Genomic DNA, 24,772 nt, shown 5'->3' on the forward strand with positions numbered 1-24,772 from the left:
TTTTATATGGGTCATATTTGACTTTATATTGCAATGTATTTGTAACATGACTTCTACTCACACAACAATCATAATAATAACCTTGTGTATGCAATCTTCAAGCTATGAGCATGTCTAATTGTTATATTCTACGTGGAAGCACCTTTTCAATGCTCTTAATGTCTTGTGCAAAAATTATTGTGTGACCATTGTATTTATATTGGCCTCTAAGAGAATGGGTTACTTGTAATACTATGTTCAGTCTAGAAATGAGCATTTCTTCCACCTGGGAGAGCCTTTCTAACACAATAAGTTGTTCCCCTAGGTCCATGTTGTTCAATGATGAGAATTGATGTGTTCCTTTCTCGTGCAAGCATCTCTTGCAAGTATAATTAGTATTTAATGAATGAACAAGCATGCCTGGGTAACATTCCCTGCATATAATGCATGTTTGTAGGTTCTAAAGTGCATCTATTCATTTCCAAAATTTTCTCAATGTTGTTATGAAGTCAGGATTGTTACTGAATGGCATTGAATGTTCTATTTGTTGGTTTTTTTGGGTACATTGACTTTGGGATGTTTCTTTATCTAAGTTTCTAGCATGTCACTTTGCATTTATTTCCTCTTTATGTTGAGCATAACATGCTTTGCTTCTCTTACAATGTTGTAACAATTGTGCTTTGATTTGTTGTAATTTTTTAAGATGCATATGGGTAGTTATTTCCTCTTTATGATGGGCATAGTAATCTCGACTTCTTTTTCAACTTTCAAATCTTTTATGCTCTATTTGTTGGACATCGACTTGAATATTTTTAGTCCAAGTGTCTAACATCTGTATTTTGGAAATGTTAGGCCAAATAACTAATAATCATATTACAAAATTATAAAAAACAAATCTAGATGCCATAAATACAATATAAGTGAAACATGTAATTTTGAAAGAAGACATCCAATATTGCAACCAATTAACTTAATATTTTATAACACAAATTCTTTAGTGCAAAACAATTTTAAATCATTGATTGTTACAAATTTAAAAATTTAAGGTAATTATTTTTAAATATTATAAATATTAAATGAATCATTTAAATATAAAGTTTTGTAATAAAAAATGTTAATTTAAAATTAAAACTTGATTTTAATATTTCTAATCCTATATAATATAATACGAATGCATGTAGCCTAGATTAGAGTTTAAAACATCATATGAAATGACAAGAAATAACATAGAATTTTATTCTATTATACTATATTAATGTAAGATAATAGAAAATAATAAATAAAAATACCATATAATAAATATTAATACAATGTAGTTTGAATAAATAATTGTTCTTTCTTTGGTCTTTTGTCTACAATAAATTTAATATTTTTTTAAGTGAAATTTTGGTTTTGATTTATCATTTATTTAGCAATCACATTTTCAAATAAATATTTAGATTCAAATTATGTAGGTGGCTTGGAAGATGGAAAATCTATATTTACTTTCTTAATACATCTTGGCTCTATTTTCATTTCTTAGAAATCTAAAAAGCAACTAGTACCAACCCTATACTCTATCGAAGCTATATATATGGTAGCCTCTGAGGCAACTTAGGAAATATTATGGCTTCAAATAATTTTTGAGTCTTTATAAGAACAACAAGTTTCTTCTACACTATTGTTTCTTGAGAATTAATTTGCAATCTAAAAATCCAACCTCTCACAATCGAACCAAACACATCAACAACGAGTTTCATTTGATTCGGCACCATGTGAACAGGGTTATTTGTTAGTCTCTATTTTTAGTTTTGTCTTTCAATTTATGCAATAATTTTGGTAGTTTTGTTTAATAGTTGAACTATTTATTGTTGCATTCTCTTTTTTTATGTATGCTTCTTTTACATTGAATAAACATATAATTTACTTTTTTTCCATTTTTATCTCTCTCTCTCTCTCTCTCACACACACACACACACATTCTTCACCCCTTCTATATCCCCCTCTTTATAGCCCTATCTCTCCCTCTCCCCCTCTTTCTCTCCCCTTCTCTCCATCTCTCTTCTTATTTCAAACATAACATGAGCCTATTCATAATGGAGCTTAATTATATTCTTGATTTAGATGTTTTATTTCGTTCGTGTTTGGATCCCTATAAGTGGATGCATAGTTTATTTGAAATCATTACTTCTCTAATAAGACCTTTGTTGCACAAACAACATCATTTGTTAAATGGACTACCAATTAACATCATATTCTACACAAATGTATGAAAACAATAGAATAAATTTTTCCCCTATTGACATACCACACATCTTTGACGTACCAATTGCACACTAGGATGTGATTGCTAGTTTGTATTTACTTACATTTTATGATAACAATTGACATCAACTTTATTATCTAAACGAACTATTACTTCAATAATTACACTTATTTAATTAATTTACTCAAAAGAATTAATTAAGATGATTACACCCTTACAAATATAATGCACAAATAATTATATCATTATATTTACCATGACACTTAGTAATATAATATTTTAATTGATATTATACCATAATTGGTAATCTTGGTGGATGACCTTAACATATAATCACCATTACCGATTATATTTTAACCAATAGAAATACCATCTAACATAAGTGGGACCAAAATAAATAAATGAATAGAGATAAGTTAAGATATTAAGGTGCATATACTTGAGTGTGTGGATGCTGGATAGACTAGTGGGAGATATTTCCATAGATATTTTGATGCACAAGTAATCCGATTTAAGTATGGGGTAGATATTTACGTAGAAATTTCTATGCAGGTCGAAATCGATTGACAAAAGATACAACTGTTTCAGAAACTTCAGTGAAAAGCTTGAGTGAGAACCAAGAGGATCAAGTATGGTTTATTTCAGGTGAGAGGATTCTACCGGAAGTATCATAGTCTGGCAATTGAGCCTAACTGGGAAGGTGTGGCAGAGAAGGCAACATCATAGTGTGAAATAATGTGTTGAAAGACTGTGTGTGAAAGGGAGAGAAAAATAATAGAGGTTGAGAAATAGAGACATCGAACTCACAATCGGCAGTGTGAGTTCTAGTGGAGGAGAAAAGACTATAAACCAACAAAGAGTTATTTGACTCAAGAGTTGCAGAATTCATTTGCAACAAGAAGCCTTAACTGTATTTAAATATTATTTCTTTATACATCGCCAAGTTGAAGCTTGGTGTAGGGGTTGGTGTTCCTTGGGTTGGTGCTCCTTGGATTGGTACCCAAAATCTTTGTAAGTTTGTGTTTTACTTGTGAGGCTGGATTGGAGCAGTAGTCTCCAATAGCTCTTCTCACTGAGGTTTTTCCCATATTGGGTTTTCCTTGTAAATTTGGTGTTGTGAGTCTCGTGTGTGAATCATCTCATTGGTTTTCTCTCTTGCATTACCGGTATGACTATTTAGTGGTTAAGTAAATTTGGTCTTGTGAGTCTCTTGTGTGTGAATCCATGGATGAGACATCTGCAAAGAAGATGAGAAACCATGATAACATGGTCATTTTTTTTTTAATTTCATAGTAAGGAACATATTAAGTATAGAGAGTGTCAGTAAATTTTGATGTGATTATCACCTTTAAATCTAGAAATCAAAGTCTAGTATGTAATTTAAGTCATCTGTGATAACACTATTTAGTTCATCTCAAACTTTTATGTCTTGATATTGTAATTGACAAGTTGGAGATATTTTTAATTAACTAATTGGATGGGATGCCTAAAAGTTATAAGCTTTAATTGATCTTATCATTATGAATAATGGTTTTTTTAATGTTCTTTATTGAGAAAATGTTTGAATTTCTTGAAGAAAGTATTTAACACTAGCAATTGCACCTTGGTGTGCAATGGGTATGCCGAATAGAAGAATATTAGTCAAAATAATAAACATTGGAAAATTGAAGAATATTGGGAAAAAAAGAATTGATAAAGTGACATATTGTAAATCGTAAAGTTTTAATAAGTTGAACAAGTTTAATAACTCATCATATAGAGATAATTCAATTATCACCAATAAAAAGTCATTGAAATAAAGGATAAGAAGAATCATACGTTAGAACTTGGTAGTATATATAAACATGAAAAAATGATCAATGGTTAGTAGTGTTACAAGCAAGTATGCACACTATAATAACAAACACTATGAAATTGAATACATGGTTTACATTATCTTTGCTTGAATATAATCATTTGAAATGTCCTTGGAACCTCTCAAGCAAATGCAAAATCAACATGTGTAGAGTAGGTCCTAATTTTTTTTTGCATATCTTCCCCATTCAGTGGTTTTGTTTCAATTGTATTTTGATTCTTGCAAGAGATTACATAGTTGCATAGCTGATTTAAAACTATAGAGAAGAATAATAGCCAAAACAATAATTGATAAAGTGATATAATGCAAATTTTAATTTTTTGATGAGTAACCTATAGAGATCATTCATTTATCACCAATATCGAGTCTTTGAAATCAAGGATAAATCAAGGATAGAAAGATTCATATTTTAGAATTTGTCGTGTGTTAAATATGATTAGAACCAAAGCCATTCTTTTAAACACTTAATACATGGTTACAAAACACCAAAAAATTGTCATATATCTAGTTCGGTAAAACATCTTTCATATAATTATAAATACTATGGAATTGAATATATGGCTTACATTATTTGTTATTGAATATAAGTATTTGTTTTATCAATTGTGTAAATGATCTAATTGCAAGAAAATTATATGAAATAAATTAAAGAGAAAAAATTAATTTTTAAAAGGATAAGAAACATCAATTTATTTGGTCTATTAAAAAAATTCAAACCCAATTTCTTGGTATGGTGGTAACATTTAAAGGGAATTAAAAAATCATTAAAATATCTTCTATTGAAAATTTCCCATTTGCATAGAAAATTTTAGATGTGCATGAAACTAATCATTAAGAAAGGAAGGCTAATTTAAGGGCCGCCAATACTCTCCAAGGCACTGGTGAAATAAATTTCCAATTTCGATCTCCAAATATGGACTTCTAAACAACACATTTATCAGTAAAACAAAAAAATGTTTCAACGCAAGAAATTGAAACAAGTGTGCAATATGCCCAAAATGGGTAGTAATATATATTCATCCTAGGGAACATCTGCTAATTTGCCATCATAAAATCTATGACAAAAGGAGGACCTGCTAGAGGGGCATTGTTTTGGAGTTATCTGCAATAAGAATAGCTGGTGATGATTTAGCAAATTGCTAGGTAACAGTTCTTTATGATAATTATTTGACCACGACTATCATGTATTAAGAATATCATAGATTTTAGAATTGCTCGATCCAAGTATTTACCAAGAAACAGACTAAACCCTACCATCAATTTTTAATTTTGGAACTTTATTGCTAGATATTTTTCTCAATAGTGACAACTATGCATTTTTGAACATCATGCGTTGGGAAGATAAATGCATACTCAAAATTTATTCATTGAGTGTAAGAAGATTCTTTTGTCTTACCATTCAAACTTTATTTGATTTGATTTGTCCAAATATCATTTAATAGGTACCCAAATGAATATGAAAAATATATATAATATTATCTAAAAAATGAATAGGGCATCATTCGGGCCTTGTATAGGGCTGACTATAGTTACTCAAACCTATAGTTCATTAATCTAATTCTTATTTATTTTTTAGTTCATACGTAGTCCATTCATATTGGCAAGCAGTGTAGTTATGGAATGAATTTAAATGATCTACATTATATATAATGTTCTAAATAGGAAATAAAGAGTATTACCAGAGTGGCCTACACATTGAATAATTTAGCCATGAGAGGAGCCCGCAATAAGATTGTAGTTGTGTATGGAATAAATAAACATGAATTCATATGTACCATAGATACTTTAAATGGAGGAATATAGTCAGAGTTCAATTCTGAGCAAATACCACTAAAGATGTCTTAATGTGGCATCGTCAAATGTCAAATGAATGAATGATGTTAATACTTTTTATAAATGTAAGTTTTGGCAATGAATTTGTGTTGTGAATTATAGGAATGAGGCCGAGCTTCATCCGAGTTAGCTCTAAGCACCATCTGTACCACATGTCCCTAGTCAAACTACAATGAGTTAGTTGCCATCTTTATTAAGCCTGCAATGAGTTGGTAAGATGACTGTTTTCGTGTTCCAATCTGCATTGATTGTCCTTCAAGTGAAAGCAATGTTTCCATCAATGCGATGGGCCACTCTAATACCTATAATATATTTTTTCATTTAAATTTAAGCACATGATATTGCAGATTAAGAGTACGTATGTTCCCTGAAATCATGTCAAGGCCACACAATGTGAACGAAAATGTATGAATGAAAACAAGGCAAAAACACATGAAAAAATAGGGTTTAAAAAATTCCTTTATGACAGATTGGAAACATTCATGCAGTACAACCAACATTAAATTACAATATAGTCACATAGAAGCAACGAGTCAGAACCTCACCATCATGTACATACTTCTGCAAACTTTCACGTATAGCCAGCGAGCCAGGAAAATCAATGGTCAAAACTTGTTCAATCATCTTGCATTGCTTGTAAATAATTCCGAGTCATTGATTTGCAAAAGTTAGCTGGTGCATTCCATAGTAAGAGATGCCTTTGGCATAATTAATATAGATATTTATATTTATGAAGGAATTATTTTATTTACTTAAAATTTATTTTAGTTTACTTTTGAACTATTTTATTCTATATCGATGAAGATATAAAATTATATGTTTATTTTTAAAATATAATATTTTTTTGTTAAATATTAATATTTATGGTTGTCAAATTTAAGATATAGATAAGAGTTTCCACTACATATTCATTCAATTACGCTCCATCTCTTATTGTAATTGTAGAATGTCTCTCCAAATTAATAAAAAAGTTTACATGCATTTATAAGTTCTATTCATCCTATTTGATCTCTAAGAAATATTGTACATTAACACTTGTACTATTTGAAAGTGTAAGTAATGTGTCCATAATAAAATGAAGGTAATTTATTTAAATTCATTTTTTATTTTTATTAAAAACTAGCACTTGCACACATGACATTAAACAAAGAGTAATCATCCTTGGCCGAGAGAGTGGGATGAGCAATGTTGTTTGGACGGGGTTATTGAAGAATAATTATCTGATAAGAATCAGATCTAAGTGAATTCAGGGAGCAAGATAAAAGAGCAAACCTAAGGTTTTCACCAGCAGATCTGGGAAAATTTGAATGGCAGACTTACGGATCAGATTAAGGATCAGAGAGGAGCGAACTATTCGTCTCAATCATCAAGCCATTCACAACAAATTTGGAACAAGCTTATAGAACATAGGAGCAGACCAGCATACCCAAGCAAAGAGAATGAATTAATCAGGCCTTGGAGGAGATAAATTAGGCCTAGAAGCAAAATTCCAAACTCAAGGCGGGTACAATCAGTCAAAATCTAGAATTACAAAAACAAAAGGAGGTGTTCAGATATAAAAGATACTGTATGAAGTCAAAGTTCAGAATAATAACAATATATACATCAACAATAATATACTCCTAGCTATTCCAAGGAGTTCAATAGAGTGAATATTTGACAGTTAGGGTTTGCTGCAACAATAACAGATTTTTAGGGTTACAAATTTCAACAAATGAATATAGTCATGGTCGATAGAAGGCATTTGGGTTCATGGGCGGATGTGGGTTGGGAAGACCTGCCTCATGTTCTGTAGTGGGTCTACATGAACAACAGATGGAAGGACATAGCGATACAGGTAAATCGAAGCGGAAATAACAAGGTTTTTTGGCCAGTTTCAAAATACTTTCAAGGCTTCTTTTGGAACAGACACAGTGTGGAATGGAGGCAAAATAACAATGGAAGGAGATTCACTCGAGGGTGTTTTAATAATGGTGAGAATCAAGGGAATTTGAGAAGCAATTGAAGGGTTTTTCGGGGAAATGGTCTTTGGATTTGGGAAATCAGTGAACGTTTGCTAGGGTCGTTGGCTTGGCAAATAAGGAGACTACGGCTAGGGTTTCTATTTCTTCATAGCAGGTAGGAAATAAGGTAAATGTGAACCTTAGGGAAGCTAGTCTGGAAAAGGTAAGTAAGATACCTATTGATCCTATTCTGCCGGGGGTTTCTTCATCACAGGTTTGGGCTCCTATCCCTTGTATTGATATTCTGGGTTCCTATGTCAATCAGAAAGTGAATTGCTTGCATTCAAATGCTATTTCTAGGGAAATTTGGGGTGATCAAATTAGTTTGTTAAAGCTTTATCATAAGTTGCAGAAAAGATGGGGGGATATGCATTATTTTCAATTATTGTCTGCGAATGCTTTTATTATTGTCTTTGATTCTCCTTCTTTTAGAGACGAGGTATTAAGAACTTCGCATCATTGGTTTGGAAAACATTTAATTTTAGTTGCAGCTTGGAAACCTTTTTTTTTTCCTGCTTGGTCTAGTTCAAAACTTATTCCTTTCTGCTTTGGTTTACCAAAAATTCCTTTTGAATTTATGGGTCCGGATGTTCTTGAGCAAATTGGAAATACTATTGGAACTTTTTTAACATCTAAAATGGACTTTGTGGAGGGGGAGGATCTAGTAAAAATTTGTGTTCTTATTAGCCCTTACAATGTTTGCCCCCATACTTGTAATATCAAGTCTTGTGACGGTATTTGGTGCTAGTCAATTAAGAAATTAGATACAGAGCTTCTTAAGTCTCCTTTACTTTTGGATGCTCCGTTACTTATGGATTTTAAGAAAAACCAGCAGGTTGTTGGCTCTATCCCTAAATCCCTTAAAAAAGATAGTTTGTCGGTGGGACCTTCGGTTGAAGGATGTGGAAATATCTCTTCGCATAAATTGGTAGAAATGGGTCACATTAATCTTGAAAATAATCCATTGTGTCGTAGTTCTAGGAAACCAAATGATCACACTTTGGGTTCGGTCTCACTTTCATCTTTTCTGAAGACAATTTCTAATAACAGGGGTATAGTGACGGATGGTAATCCCCTGATAAATGAAGTAAATCATTCATTGACAATAGATTGCCCTAAGATGCCAAATAATCACATAAAAGGTAAGGATGACAATTTTCCTTCATGCATTCATAAAGAGGTTTTTGATTCTTCAAAGAATGTGAATTTAGATAAAAATGTAGTGATTGATATGGAAATTATTAAACAGGTACCTGCCATAGGTCTTCCTAATGATGCTTCTTTAGTTCAGGAAATTAAGAATTTGGTGTCTAATAATTCCCCTCTGAATGTTGAAATTAATATGGCTAATGAATCTTCCTTAGGGAATAGTAATCCATCAGAGGTTGTCCCAGTTATAATGCAAGATGAGAATCTGGTTCAACAAGTAAATGATGTTTTTAACAATCATGCACATCAGATGGATGAGGGTATTACTGATAGAGTTGTTTGTTCAATTCAGAATGATTTGGGGGGTATAAACTTGACCCTTCCAATTTCGGAATCTGCTAATTCTTTTGCGGTTTTGGCTGTAATAGAATTGGGTTTTGAAGATAATCCAATTATCCTGGCTTCTCCAAAGTCATGCAAGAGTTTACCAATTGTCCAAACAACTCTGGTTTTTTCACCATTAGTGGTTTCTCCTGGGAGAGGTAGGCCTCCAAATAATCTTAAGACTCAAATGGAAATTGATGTTGGAATTCAAAAGACTTTGTCCCTTTCTCCTGCTAGTGGGCAAGGGAGGTGTCTGGTCTCTCTTGATAGGCCTAAGAAAACATGCCTAACTCCTGTAAGTGTAAAAAGAAAGAGGAGTAAAAGATCTATGACTAGTCCTCCTGTGACAAGGTCAGGGGCTGTGAAACGTAATTTGCAAGGTTGGTTTGGGGAAAGCAAAAATTCTCTGACTAATGGGAAGAGGGGAGCTTCAGCCTCCCCTCGAGGACAATGAGAATTATTTCTTGGAATGTTCGGGGCTTAAATTCCCCTAACAAGAGACGCTTAATTAAGTCCTAGATGGACTTATTTAAGTGTGATATTTTTATGTTGCAAGAAACAAAGTTATCAAAGGAGTCTGCTAATTCGGTTTTTTCATCTTGGAAAAGGTGGAATTTTCTTTCTTCTCCTTCTTGTGGTGCTTCAGGAGGTTTGGCACTGCTTTGGAATAATTATAATATTGAGGTACAGTTAGTGGCATCTACTACAAATTGGATGTTCACTTTAGTTATAAGCAAGCTTTTGAAGGTTAAATTCTGGCTTTTTAATATTTATGCCCCTTTAGGAATTCAAGGGAAGAGTAAGTTATGGGGTGAATTAAAGAGGATTTCTTCTCCCTAAGACATGGTTCCTTTATTATCTTTGGGGGTGATTTTAATGCTATCACTGATTTAGATGAGAAAAGAGGAGGTGTTTTCCCTAATAAAAAGATTATGGATGACTTTGGGGATTTCATTTCTGATATGAGCCTTGTTTATTGTAATTCTCAGAATGGATTTTTCACATGGACAAACATGAGAAGGGATTTTTCTCAGATTGCTGAGAGATTAGATCAGTTTTTGTTATCTGATAATTGGATTGATTCAGATTTTGAATTCTTTTCCTCTATTCTACCGGTCTTGGGTCCTGATCACTTTCCAATTTCCCTATCAGTTATTGAGGATAGAGCTTCTTTTAAGTCTTCATTTAAATTTGAGCCCATGTGGTTTAGCGATTCTTCCTTTTTGCCTCTACTTATGAAATGGTGGAATTCTACTCCTTTCTGTTTTGGGTCCCGTATGTTTCAAATTTTTAAGAAGTTAAGTTATTTGAAATTGAATATTAGGGAATGGAATATCTTGCATTTTAAGAACATTTTTCAGGAGAAACAAAGGATTCGAGATATGATTGAGTGTCTTAATACTCATGTGCTTCAACATGGTATGGTGCCACAAGTTTTTGATGAATTGAAGTCACTAAACTTACAGCTTGAGGAGGTGTTAGCTAGAGAGGAAATCTATTGGAAGCAGAAATCTAGCGAGTTATGGCTTTCAGATGGTGATAAGAACACAAATTTTTTTCATTCTTCAACTAAGATTAAAAGATGTAAGAATAGGATATCTTGTATTTAGTGCCAGAATGAGAATTTATTGACAGAGCTAGAGGATATTGCTTCAGAGGCAGTTAGGTTTTTTAAGTCATTATTATCTTCAGAAAATGGAAATCTCAACAATGATATTATATCTAATATTCCTCCTTTAGTATCTTTGGAAGACAATAAGATGTTGATGTCTCCCTTTTCCTTAGAAGAAGTTAAGAGTGTTGTCTTTGCCATGAATCCGAATAAAGCTCCGGGACCAGATGGTTTTACTCCTTTATTTTTTCAGAAATGTTGGGATTTTGTGGGAAATGATGTTTTATTGGCTCTCGAGGAAGCTAGGATAAGTAGGTCTATTTTAAAAGAACTTAATACTACAATGATTGCAATTATTCCTAAAAAAGAGGATACTAAGACTTTTGCTGACTTCCACCCCATTGCTTTATGTAACACTTTGTACAAGATATTTATGAAGGCAATTTTCCTTAGGTTGGCAAAAATTCTACCTAGGATCATTTCATTGGAGCAAGGTGGTTTTGTTCTTGGAAGGGAGACGACAAAGGGTGCAATTGTAGCACATGAGGTGCTTCATTCTATTTCCACCCAAAGAACATTGGCCATGATACTTAAACTAGACATGATGAAGGCTTATGATAGAGTAGAGTGGGGGGCTTTATGTGTTGTTCTTGAGAAGTTAGGTTTTTCCAAAGCCTGGGTCAAATGGATTCATGCATGTATTTCTTCTGCAAGATTCTCTGTTTTAATTAATGGTTCTCCTTGTGGTTTTTTCTCTTCCACCAGGGGTTTGAGACAGGGAGATCCCCTTTCTCCCTTTTTGTTTATTCTCCTAGCTGAAACCTTTAGTTGGGCTATTAGGGCTGCTAAAGTGGGGGGGCTTTGGAAAGGTATAAGGATTCATAATATTCCCCAAAGTATTTCTCATTGTCTCTTTGCAGATGATACTCTGTTATTTGGACATGCTTCGTTAGTTGAGGCAAAAGTGATTAAAGGAATAATACAAAATTATGCATCATTTTCTGGTCAGAAAGTGAATGGTGATAAATCAAATATTTTCTTCCTTAATACATCACAACTGGTTCAGCATAGGTTGCAATCCTTTTGGGGATTTGAGACTGGAAATCTTCCATGTACTTACCTTGGGATTCCTTTCTTTGTTAAACAGGATAAGATTAACTTTTGGGATAAGATTATTTCGGTCATTTCTAAAAGAATTCTCTCATGGAACCATAGATGGTTAACTTTGGTGGGTAAAATTGTTCTCATCAAGTCTGTTTTGAATGTTGTTCCCATATATCTCATGTCTATTTTGAAGTCTCCAAAAGTAGTTATTGTTAGTTTACAGGATACCCTTAGAGATTTTCTTTGGAACAATAATAAAGATGGCAAGAAAAAATTCCCTTTAGTTGTGTGGGATAAGGTATGTTTACCTAAGGAACTTGGGGGAACAGGAATTCAAAGTCTAGAGAATCAAAATTTAGCCTTAGGTGCTAAGTTGGTTTGGAATTTATATGACAAGCCTAGCTCCTTAATGGCACAGATTATGTTTGCCAAATATTTAAATAATGGACCGAGAGAGTACATTTTTAAAGTCTCAAATTTTCCTTTGGGTTCTGCCATTTGGAATTTCCTTCGTAAATGTAGATCAGTTATTTTGCCTCATCTCTCATGGATTGTTCACAATGGTAGAAAAGTCAAATTTTGGGATGAAGTATGGAATGGATACACACCTCTGGTGAATATTAGGGATTGGTCTCCTCTGATCACTATTCTTTCCTCCCTTTGGGGTATTTTTGTAGCAGATTATTTTGAAATTGTGACTAGTGGAACCCTTAAGCTAGCTAGATGGAAGTCGATTGATTTCTTAGATGTTGATCAAAGTATGAAATTAGATTTTGAGAAGATTTTGGAGGATAGAAAGGTATTTCTTTCTGATTTTGAGGATGAACTTATTTGGACAAAGAATATTTCTGGTAAGTACACTGTTAAAGATGGTTACAACTCTCTTATGGTTGCTAAAGATTTGTCATCCTGGCCTTATAAGTTGTTTTGGCATTCGGCTTGTCTTCCTAAAGCTGGAGCCTTTGTTTGGTTGACAGTTTAGGATAGAGTCCTTACATGTATGCAACTTGATAGGCTTGGTATTACTGTTGTTTTCCCTTGTGTCCTTTGTAACAAAAATTTGGAATCTTCTTCACACTTGTTCCTACATTGTGATTATGCTTATGAATGTTGGCAATGGTTGTTTGAGAAGTTAAATATATCCTTTGTTATTGGTAAGGATCTCATTTCCCATTTTAGATCTTTTCCCTTTATGTTTGCCTCATCTTTTTATGCATGCCTTTGGATCATATCTCCATCTATTGTGATTTGGAATATTTGGCTAGAGTGAAACAATAGGATATTTAAAAAAACAAGTTCTCCTGTGTCTGAGGTTCTATTAAAAATTGAGTCTTCAATCTCTAAGGTTGCTTTGTCATTTATTTATAAGAATTTGGACAATCTTACTTCTTTTTCACACTGGGATAGTAGAGTTACTAGAGCTTGGAAGATGTTGTCAGTTTTACCCTCTCATGGTTTAATTTTGAAAAAGAATGATGCAATAGGTAAGAGATGCTCTGCTAGATGGAAACCTCCTCCGAAGGGGCACTTTAAACTAAATTTTGATGGGGCCTCTCGTGGTAACCCTGGGACGGCTGGGGTAGGCATGGTAATTTATGATCACAATGCAAATTTTATTCAAGCTAAGTGTCATGCTATTGGTTTTAAAACTAACAATTATGTGGAATTTCATGCTTTGTCTTTTGGATTAGATATGGCAATCTTTTTGGGATTTAAGGACTTAATAATTCCTTCTAGGGTATGGGAAGGTTTGCAGTAATAGTTATGTGATTTTCTTGAGTAATGTTGATGTAAAATTTTATGATGATAATTATTCCCACTTTCCCCTTTCATTTTAAGTATTCATGTTTGTTGTCTGGAGGAGTGTACGAGCTCATGGTATTTGATACAATAATGTTTTTTCAAAGGTTTTTTGATACTTTCTTTTTTGGCAGGAAGGTTTTTGTCTCATGGGATTTGGTACAGGGCTTTGGAAAATTCTGTCTTCTTCCATTGAAAGAAACTGTGGAGTCTACATTTGAAAATTATATGGGCTCTATGTAAAACTGATATTATATGTGTTGTGACCGCATTTGGTATGTGGTTTTGCATGGGGTGTATAAACTGATCTGCTAGATACTATAGGTTTATTTTATGAGCTGTGACATGAGGTTTTCTTCCCAGGGTTCTTTCCTCTAGTATGCTCTTTGAATCCTGTGTAAAAAAATTTAAAAAAAAATATTAATAAAAAAGTTTAGTGGAATAATCCACTTTTATTGAAAAAAAACAAAAAACTAGCACTTGCATCTTAACGAGGTGCAATGGTTACAGTGATAGTCAGATATGGTTTCGGTAATTTATTTAGAGGGTTGATAGGTCATATGAAATTAAAAATGTCATTATTAGGACTAATTGTGTACAATATAAGTAGAGTGAATTTGAAATGTGGACATAACTAGATTTGAATGTTTGATATCTATATTTTGGAAATGTTAGGTGAAATGTTATAATTTTGAAAGAAGACATCCAATAATGCAACTAGTTAACTTTGTATTTTATAACACAAATTCTTAAGTGCAAAACAATTTTAAATCATTTTGATTTTAGAAATTAAAAAATTTAAAGTAATTATTTTTAAATATTATAATATTATTAAATGAATCATTTAAATATAAAGTTTTCTAATAAAAAATTTTAATTTAAAAATCAAAACTTGATTTTAATATTTATAATCCTATATAATATAATATGAATGCATATAGTCTAGATTAGAGTTAAAAACATCATATTAAATGATAAGAACTAACATAGAATAATATTTTATTATACTTTATTAATGTAAGATAATGGAAAAAATAAAAAAATACAATATAATAAATATATTGTTTCAATGTGGGTTGAATTAATAATTGTTCTTGCTTTGGTCTTTTGTCTACAATAAATTTAATATTTTTTAAAGGAAAATTTAGGTTTTGATTTATCATTTATTTAGCAATCATATTTTTAAACAAATATTCAAATTCAAATTATGTAGGTGACTTGGAAGATGGAAAATCTACACTCACTTTCTTAATACATCTTGGGTCTATTGTTATTTCTTGGACATCTAAAAAGAAATTAGTACCAGCCCCATACTCTATTGAAGCTAAATATATGGTAGCCTCTAAAGCAACTCAAGAAATCTTTATGGCTTCAAAGAATTTTTGAGTATTTATAAGAACAAGAAGTTTCATCTACAATACCGTTTCTTGAGAATCAATCTACAATAAAAGAGGCTAAAAATACAACCTTTCACAATTGAACCAAACACATCAACACCAAGTTTCATTTGATTCGACACCATGTGAATGAGGTTATTAGTTAGTCTCTATTATCAGTTTTGTCTTTTAATTTCAGCAATAATTTTGGCAGTTTTGTTTAATAGTTGAACTATTCATTGTCGGCTTCTCTTTTTTATGTATGCTTCTTTTACATTAAATAAACATATAATTTACTTTTTTTGCCATTTCTATTTTCATTCGAAATCTTTGTTTAATAGTTTATATCTATCTTTATCTCCTCAACCATCTCTTTCTCCCTCTCTTGCTCTTCACCCCTTCTATATCCCTATCTCTCCCTCTCCCTCTCCCTCTCTCTCCTCTCCCTCTCTCTTCTTATTTCAAACATAACATGAGCCTATTCATAATGGAGCTTAACTATCTTCTTGATTTAGATGTTTTATTTTGGTCATTTTTGGATCCAAGTGGATGGATAATTTATTTGAAACTATTACTTCTCTAATAAGACCTTTGTTGCACAAACAACATCATTTTCTAAATGGCCTATCAATTAACATCATATTCTACACAAATGTATGAAAACAATAGCACAAAATTTTCCCCTATTGACATACCACACATCTTCGATGTACCCATTGCACACCAAGGTGTGATTGCTAGTTTGTATTTACTTACACTTTATGGTAACAATTGACATTAACTTTACTATCTAAACTAATTATTACTTCAATAATTGCATTTATTTAATTAATTTACTCAGAAGAATTAATTAGGATGATTAAAAAAATATAATATACAAATAATTATATTATAATATTTATCATAATATTTATTAATATAATATTTTAATTGATATTATACTAGAATTTGATAAATGCTGTTAACATATAATCACCATTATCAATCGTACTCAACCAATAGTACCATCTAACATAAATGGGACAAAAAAATAAAAAAATGAATAGAGATAAGTTAAGATAGTACCATCAACCAATAGTACCTGAGTGCGTGGATGCTGGATAGACCAGGGGGAGATATTTTGACACACAAGTAATCTGATTTAGATGAAGACATTTAAGACTCGCATATTTATAGTCTTTGTTTTACTTTTGCATTTTCATTGGCTTAAAATAGTCTCTTTTTTCCACCGAGTGAATCAGATATTATTGAGCTTTAGGGACTTTTGTACATTAAATATCTAAGACTCAGCTGAAGAGGCACAAATGGATTCGATGCCGTAGTTTTCTGGCATATATACAGTGTATATTATTCCACCTGTGCAGTTTTTATGCGCTTTTCGTTACTCATATCTGTCCAAAACAGTTAACTTCAGTTTTCTTTAGTTTACTTTGCATTTTCATTGGCTGAAAATAGTATCTATAAATTAAGAGTTTTACAACAGTCGGTTATCAGTCAAACAAACATGAAACAACAACAAAACAAAAGAACAACCCAGAACAATCACGAAAATAGGATCTTGTTTCCACCGAGTGAATCAGATCAGATATTATTCGATGCCGTACATCTGTTTACAAATTTCGAGAAGTTTTGGGTGTTATAAATGGTTAGATTGATAGTTATAAATGGGAGTTATAACTTGCTGAGATCCATGATATGCGTAGGGAATGCCCAAACCAGCATGAAACAGAAGAATGAGCAACCAGGGATTCATTCACAACACGCAAACCTGGTAAAATAGAAGACTAGTGTTTTTATTGTATAGGGTTTTTATTGTCTATTTTTTTTACAGAGGTGAACCAGTTTTTGCTACAACCCTAGGTTTTCCTATGAGTTTTATATGGTTGTATTAGTGTTCAGGTTAATTTATATTAACAGCAGGTATGTATTTACAGTTGTTGGAGGATCCCACATCATCAGAATCATCATGGACCAATGAAAAACACAGCTTGCATCTCAATTCCATGGAGGACGCCTTTGTCTCACGTCTTTATACATATCCCTGTAAAAGATGGCGAGCAGATAGAGGAGAAATAGCCTCTGTATTTAGACTCGATTTAAATGAGGTTTGCTTTTTGAGCATCATTATGTGCCCTATGATTCCACTATATTTTGTTCTTCTTGATTGAATTTGAATGATTTTGTATCTGAACTTAAGATAGTGCTAAAAGAGATTAGTTGTGGGTGCATAGGAGGTTGAATCTGGATTTTCCAAAGGTCAAGAACTGTTTGGGTTTGCTGAAAGTGAACCAGAGAAGCCTAGCCTATATCATCATGTTCAAAACAATTCAAAAGAGTGTGGATTGAAGGAGAAATGCAGCAGTAATGATACAATTCAGGAAAACGATAGAAATGGTTGGTTCTTTCCCCTTGAACAGATGATTTTTGTTGAGAGATTGGTGGACGTCGGTTAACTTTTGTCATGGGTATTACCAAATTTTTTATTTCATCTGTTACTTTGCCTAGTAGATCTTCGGTTTTATTCATATGTTGTTGTAGATGAATGCCCATCATGCTGACATGAATGCCTGACAGGGAGAAGGAACAAGAGGAAGTTACAACATCCAAACAGGGAAATAACAGATGTGTTCGAAGAAGTGCAGTCTAAATATAATGATGAACATGCAAGTAATTTACCCTAATAAACATTTTCAAGTAATACAATAGAGCAATTGGTAAAAGGGGAGGGTAGGTATGGGTAGTTAGGAAGGTCAGGTTGAGAGGTTGAGTGTTCCACTCCCTCTCCCTACCCTTTTGTAAAAATATATTTTATTTTTAAATCATTCATATGCCAAATATAATCACATTGCAAAAAATATTTTTGGGTAAGATATACTCCCTGTAGAATAAAATATTCTTGGGTAAGATATACTCGCTATAGAATAATTTTTTGATTGTCCAACCACCAATCCGGTTATCAATTACCAAGTTTTTGCCTGTAATTTTAGGTTCCACCATAACTCTCTCCCTCATATAGGTAGTTGAGTTACATATCCTATTTTGGCTTGTTATGCCACCTCACATAGCCACTATTTATTCATTTTCTAAGTGGGTTGTGGGGTAGTTGGGTTTCTCACCTTCTTTTTACTTTGTGTCAAGTACCACAATTAATTTTCTGTCTTCATGTAAGGAGGTTATGCCACATGTTTTAGAATTTTACCAAGTAGGTAAAATATTCCACTTTAAATGGGGAGTAGGGGTTAATTCTATTATTTTTTTATATAATTAGCGCTCTACTCTCACCTTCACTCGTTCAGTAATAGATTAGTGAGAGTATTGAGAGTCTTCTCAAAATTCTCTTTTCTTGTCTTTATTTTTCTCTCATTTTAGATTTCTCTTCATCTATTTGTTTTGATCTTTGATCAGCTACTCCTTGGAGTTGCATATGATCTATGACCAGCATTGGATCCTACCTCGGTTCTTACTTCTCATAGAATCTAACATGATATGAAAGTCGTATATTGTCTAGTCTTTCTCATTATTATTATCTTTTTTAAAGAGATTTGAGATTATTAGGTAGCTATTATTTTTCTTATAAACTGAGTATGCTCTTTTCCTGCATTCTTGAGTGACCTAGAGAATCAGAACAATTTAAAGGAAACTAAGCTTCTATTTAAACTGGTTTAAATATATACATGTTCTTGTGAGATTTGGGTGATATAAGCTTTTTGGTAATATTGAAGGATATTTTAGTATTTACAAAGTGTCTAGAAGGCTTGAGAAATTCAAAAGTGACTTTTATTTTGCCAAAATTAGAGTTTGGAGAACATAGTAAAAATCAAAGTGAAAAATTTTAAATTTCACTAGAGTTGTTTTCATTTTGGTTTCATAATTCTAGATTCTACTCCTTCACAAGAAAATTGATTTATGGGTTTGGTTCCCAACATCAAAAGACCATTTGGGTATCTCTTAATTTTTGCATAAAGTCAATTATTTTTGCATATATTGAGAGTGAACTAGGAATGAGCAATTTTGGCTAGCAGATTTAGCAACTTTTTTAAATAATTACATAGCTTTTGCCTAACATGTCAGATTTCCACAGATACGTACTTGATGGAAAGCTAGAAATGAAAAAATTTCATCCACATAAATTTTATTGTCATTTTATATTAAATTTCTTTGGTTGAAGTTGCTACACTTCTTCTCTTCAACAAGCCATATCTTTTTCCTCAAAACTTTGCTGTTTAAAAAATGAATAGGCATTGGAAAGGTATAGAAGAGTATTACACAACTATAAGACTTTTTTAAAAATATTTTTAATCAAATTAATTTGTATCATTTTTTTTTCAAATTGGCCATTAGAGGCCTACAAAGCATTATAATCTGAGAAAAGGGTTGGTAAATGCACTAATTATAAAGTGTTAACCATGTAATATTTGGGGGGTATTTTTTTGAGACCAGTGGAAAGGAAGTGGTGGTATCATGTGCCTTCTTTATTGCACTATTCCTCATTCTTTGCAATCTTTTTTTCTACTATCATGGATGCATGATCTAAAATTCCTATTTTAACATCATATAACTATTTTGAATGAAAATCTAAGATGGTAATATATTTGAAAAGAAATGGATATAATTGTATTACAATGAGACTTAAAATTGAACCTCAATATGATGCAAGAAAGAGAAAATATTTTAACAAATTTGATGAAGCGTTTGGTACTATGTGTATGTTAGTCTCCCTTGACCTTCTTTTTTACATCGAATCTGCCACTACACCAGATGAAGTGTTGACCATTTTGGAAAACCTCTTTGGTAAGTATAATGAGTTAAGAGGTCATTAGTTGGATAATGAACACATAGGGTTGGGTCCAACCAATTTTGACACTATACAAGAATTCTTCATAAAACTCAGATCTTTAAGATTGTAGTTGGAATAGTGTTGAATTAAAAAGGATGATAAGCAATTGATTTTGATAATTATTTATAAGCTTTTTCCTAACTATTCCATGTTTGTTTCTACATTCTATGCTACAAAAAGTGCTCTAGGTTCCACATTCAAAATACCTTCCTGAATAATTTTGCTACACTAGGGAGTACGAAAGTTGTTTCAAATGGGTACAATCAAACCCTCTAAGTCACATGACTTAGCTATAAATCAAGGAACAAAATAATATAAAGGGTCTAGTAAGAAAGATAAGAAACAAAAGAGTCAAGGAGAGAAAAAGAAAGATCAAAAGTTTGCTACTTCAGAAGTAGATATTAAATATTTTCATCAAAAGGTGTGTAGACACTTAAATTAATTATTTTAATTAATTTAAGTCTCCCACGTAGTTAATTTATTTAATTATGTTAAACCTTATTCTTCTCAATATTAATTGAATTAAATTCAATTAATATTGTCACAATAGTCCAATGATTTATTTATTTAATAAATCAATTCTCCCCCATTCTTCTAAGGTATCCAAAATTAATTCTTCTTAAATCTATCCTTTAATTAATTAACCCTTGTGATTCCTACAAATTACCTTTTCCTAATCCATCATTAGCCTAATTAATTCTTCTAGAAGTCCTCTTAATCCTACTTACCATTATTCCTCTAATTTTTAATTGCCCTCACTCATTATCGCTCCTAGTCAAATCCTCCTACAAATTCCACTTCCTCTAATCCCACTTAATCCCTCTTCTAATCTCTCTTCTAATGGACCTTGCTAGTGGCTAATCCCCATGATTAGCCACAAATTTAACTTCTTTTCCCCTCACTCAACCAGCTTCCTTAAATGTTCTTTTCCTAGGTGAATGTGAGATTTTCAAAAATCTCACATCCCTCTAGGCATTCCTTTACCCAAGGAATTTTTAATTCATTTTTATTTCTCCAATCCCCATGATTCTCTTTTTACGGAATTTTTAATTATGTTTCTCACCATCCAAGGAATATTTTTATTCCTTTTGTCTTCCCTAGGTGCATTGGGAAGCCTTCCCAATGAACCTTGAGGAGTGTGGAGACAAGAAATTCCTTTATGGCATATTTCTTGGACTCCACAGTTGTCTTGTCAGCTTCTCTTGATCCATGTGTGAGCTCACATGCAATATTGACCCTCCATCTTGGATCAATCCTAGTCATCCATTTCCTCTTCCATTCTTCTATAAATTGGAGACTCCACTCCTTCATTTTCCATCTCCAATTTAAGTAAGTTCATGTTACCCATTTGAGCCCAATCAATCATCCAAGCACCCAAACTATAGAAAAATTTCCTCTCATCCATCACTTAGCCATTTATCTTGCATACACATCCAATCATCAATCCATCCATTTCATCATCCAATCAACCATTTTGTGCACATTTGGAGAGCCAATCACATCTCATCAAGGAGAAAATCCAATCAGGTTGGAGAAGAGCACCATTCCAAGCCCATCATGCTCAATCCGAGGAACAAGTGAGGACTATGAAGGTATAATGGTACTTCTTGGGTTTATTTGAATGTTTAGTGTTTATTTCTATTCAAACTAACCATTTATCTTCATCCTAGTTTTTCCTTGGTTCAAGGTGAATGACCTAAGAAGGAGAAGGTCAAGTGTTATTATGTAAGAGGCTTGGCCATGATGAGCATAAGTGTTTAAAGAAAAAATAGATCGCCTTTTACATCTTTTGGAAAGGAACAATATCAAGGTTCTTAATTTAGTCAAACAATTAGAAGGATTTTATAAGGACATATCTATAAGAGTAAGGAGAAAGGAAAGGGTAAGGCCCTAGTTGTTTTCCTTCACAACCAAATTCTTGGATCATTGACTCAAGTTCTTCACAATACATGGATTTTTGAAAAGATGATTTTGCCTCATTAGAGCCATGTTATATGCCCAACATACTAATGGGTGATGACACTCCTATTGAAGTGCATGGGAGAAGGTTTAATGATGTGGGAAAAGGAACATTTGAGGATTTCATTGGTGTTCCATCTTTATCAACTAATTTCCTATCTATTTATCAGATCGCTCGCACTAGTTTTGGCAAGCGAGTTGAGTTCACACAAGATACAGTGGTAGTCAATGAAATGTATAATGGGTCTACTTTTGTTGTGGAAAAAGTAATTTATCGATCCAAATTGTAGCAATTTTTTTTATTTTATTCTTGACTCTCCTTTGACATTCTTACTCATGCAAATGAGGTGAGTTGTTTGTGGCATCAACAATTTGGCCACTTGAACTACCATTACTTGCAACATCTTAGTCAATAATACATGGATTTAGGGTTTCCTTCTATTCATTTTTTTAATGGATTTTTCCAACGATGCAAATGTTCTTGGTAAGCATTCTGAGTATATGTATGATAAAGGCATGGTATGGAGAGCTACACAACTATTGGATTTGGTAACTAGTGACTTGCCAAGACCATTTACACAACCATATTTCAATAGGGATAAATATGTCTTGACACTCATTGATGACTTTTCTAGATGGGTTTAATTTTTTGGACAAAATTCTAAGGCCTTTAAGATTTTTTTATATTTCAAAGATTTTTTAGAGAAATAATTTGGGAAGTTCATAAAGATTATGCATATAGATAAGGGGATGAATATGTTAGCAATTATTTTGAACATTTTTTTTCTTTAGAAGGTATTAACATGTAACATATAATTCTAGACAACCCTTAGTAGATGGTGTCTCAGAATGCAAGGACAAGTCCTTGAAAAAGAGATGGCCAATTGTATTATTCACCCCAAGTCTTTGACACCTCAATAATGGGTAGAGGCCATTAATTGTGTGTGTTACATACAAAACTAATTTACTCACAAAACTTAAAGGGTGTAACTCCTTTCAAGCTTGGACTAGTCAAAAACCCATAATTAAGTTTAGAGTGTTTGGTTCTCTTGCATAGGTCCACATTCTAGTTGAGAAATGCAAGGATATGGATCTGTAGAACAAGCCTTGCATATTTTTTGGGTATCTAGATGATGTTAAATGGTATAGACTTATCCATCTCTCCACTCATGAGTTTTTCATTGAGTGGAGTGTTCATTTTGAGGAGAGTTCTTCACATACCTCTTCTCCATCCACTATCACAATGTAGAAATTGTATCGTGATGATATTTCTTCAGAGGATCTCAATCCTCCTAATTTTGATGAGTCTTCTTCCTCCGCTTCAAGATGGTGATAGTGATGATGATGATTCACATTCCTCTCCTAGTCATCATTTAGAGGTTGATGATTGTCCCCCAAACTCTCCAACCTCAATGCCTCTTTGGGCTCGACAAACATTTGAGTCAATGGGTGATTGGCTTGGTAATCTAGGTGATTAGGAGGCAAAAAGTGGCAATTTGAATTTGGTTTGTAAATACCAAACAAAAAAAAAAATTTAGCAATGACTATCCATTAATATAATGAATATACATTTCCTAATTCCATCATTGTGATGTTATGTTTTAAAAATTGGATATGCATTTCCAAAATGGATATCTATTTTATTTAGCCTAAAAAGCATATTATACTAAAATGGGCATAACTTTTGCATTTCTTATTAAAAAAATTTAATTTTTTATAGGCATTGGAAAGATTATTCAGAGACCTACCAAATTGATAAGTTAATTTTATTATATTATACACCAAAAACTTATTATAATAATTTAAAGTTAATCCTCCAATTTTAAAACTTTGAATACTCAGTTTTTTGCATGCACAGTCTTCTTCTTTCATTTTTTTACTCCCAAAGGAATTGAAATATTTAAAAAGGAGTAAATAATAAACATTTAGATTTTATGTACTAATGAGACTAATTATTTTTTATATTTATCATCATTGAAGTTTTCCTTGTTGTCTTTGATCCCATGCACATCAATTCTCAAGTTGACCTAGGAGAAAATGTCTCTCTATACCTCTCTCCTCATCTCTATGTTTACTTAGCTATATTTTTCTCTCTCCTGTCCATTTATCTCCCTTTCAATCCATCTCTCCCTAAGTTTCCTTATTATACTTCTATCTATATCTCTCCTCTTTCTCTTTCTTGTCTACCTATTTCACTCCATTTCTTACCCCATTTAGATCCTTCCCAAGTTATATCTATCTCTAGATATATCTTCCTCTTTCTATCCCTATCTCTCCCAATCCATCTCTCTTTCTATATCTCCATATAGTAATATATCTCTTCCTCTATACATATTTAATCTATCTCTCTACATTTGTACTCACGTTCCCTCTCTATGTATCTCTCTCTTTTTCTACCTCTATCTAAATATATATCCCTATCTCCCTTCCTCCATCCTACTCTATATCTCTTTATATCTCCCTCCCTCCATCATACTCTATATCTCTTTATACCTCCCTCCCTCCATCCTACTCTATATCTCTTTATATCTCCCTCTTTCTCTCTCCCTATCTATCTATATTTCTCTATTTATCACTCTATCACACCACCTATGTCTCTATATTTATCCACATTCCTCTTCCTTTATATATCTCTA

The sequence above is a fragment of the Cryptomeria japonica genome, chromosome 1 (genome assembly GCF_030272615.1).
Source record: "Cryptomeria japonica chromosome 1, Sugi_1.0, whole genome shotgun sequence".
NCBI classification, from domain to species: domain Eukaryota; kingdom Viridiplantae; phylum Streptophyta; class Pinopsida; order Cupressales; family Cupressaceae; genus Cryptomeria; species Cryptomeria japonica.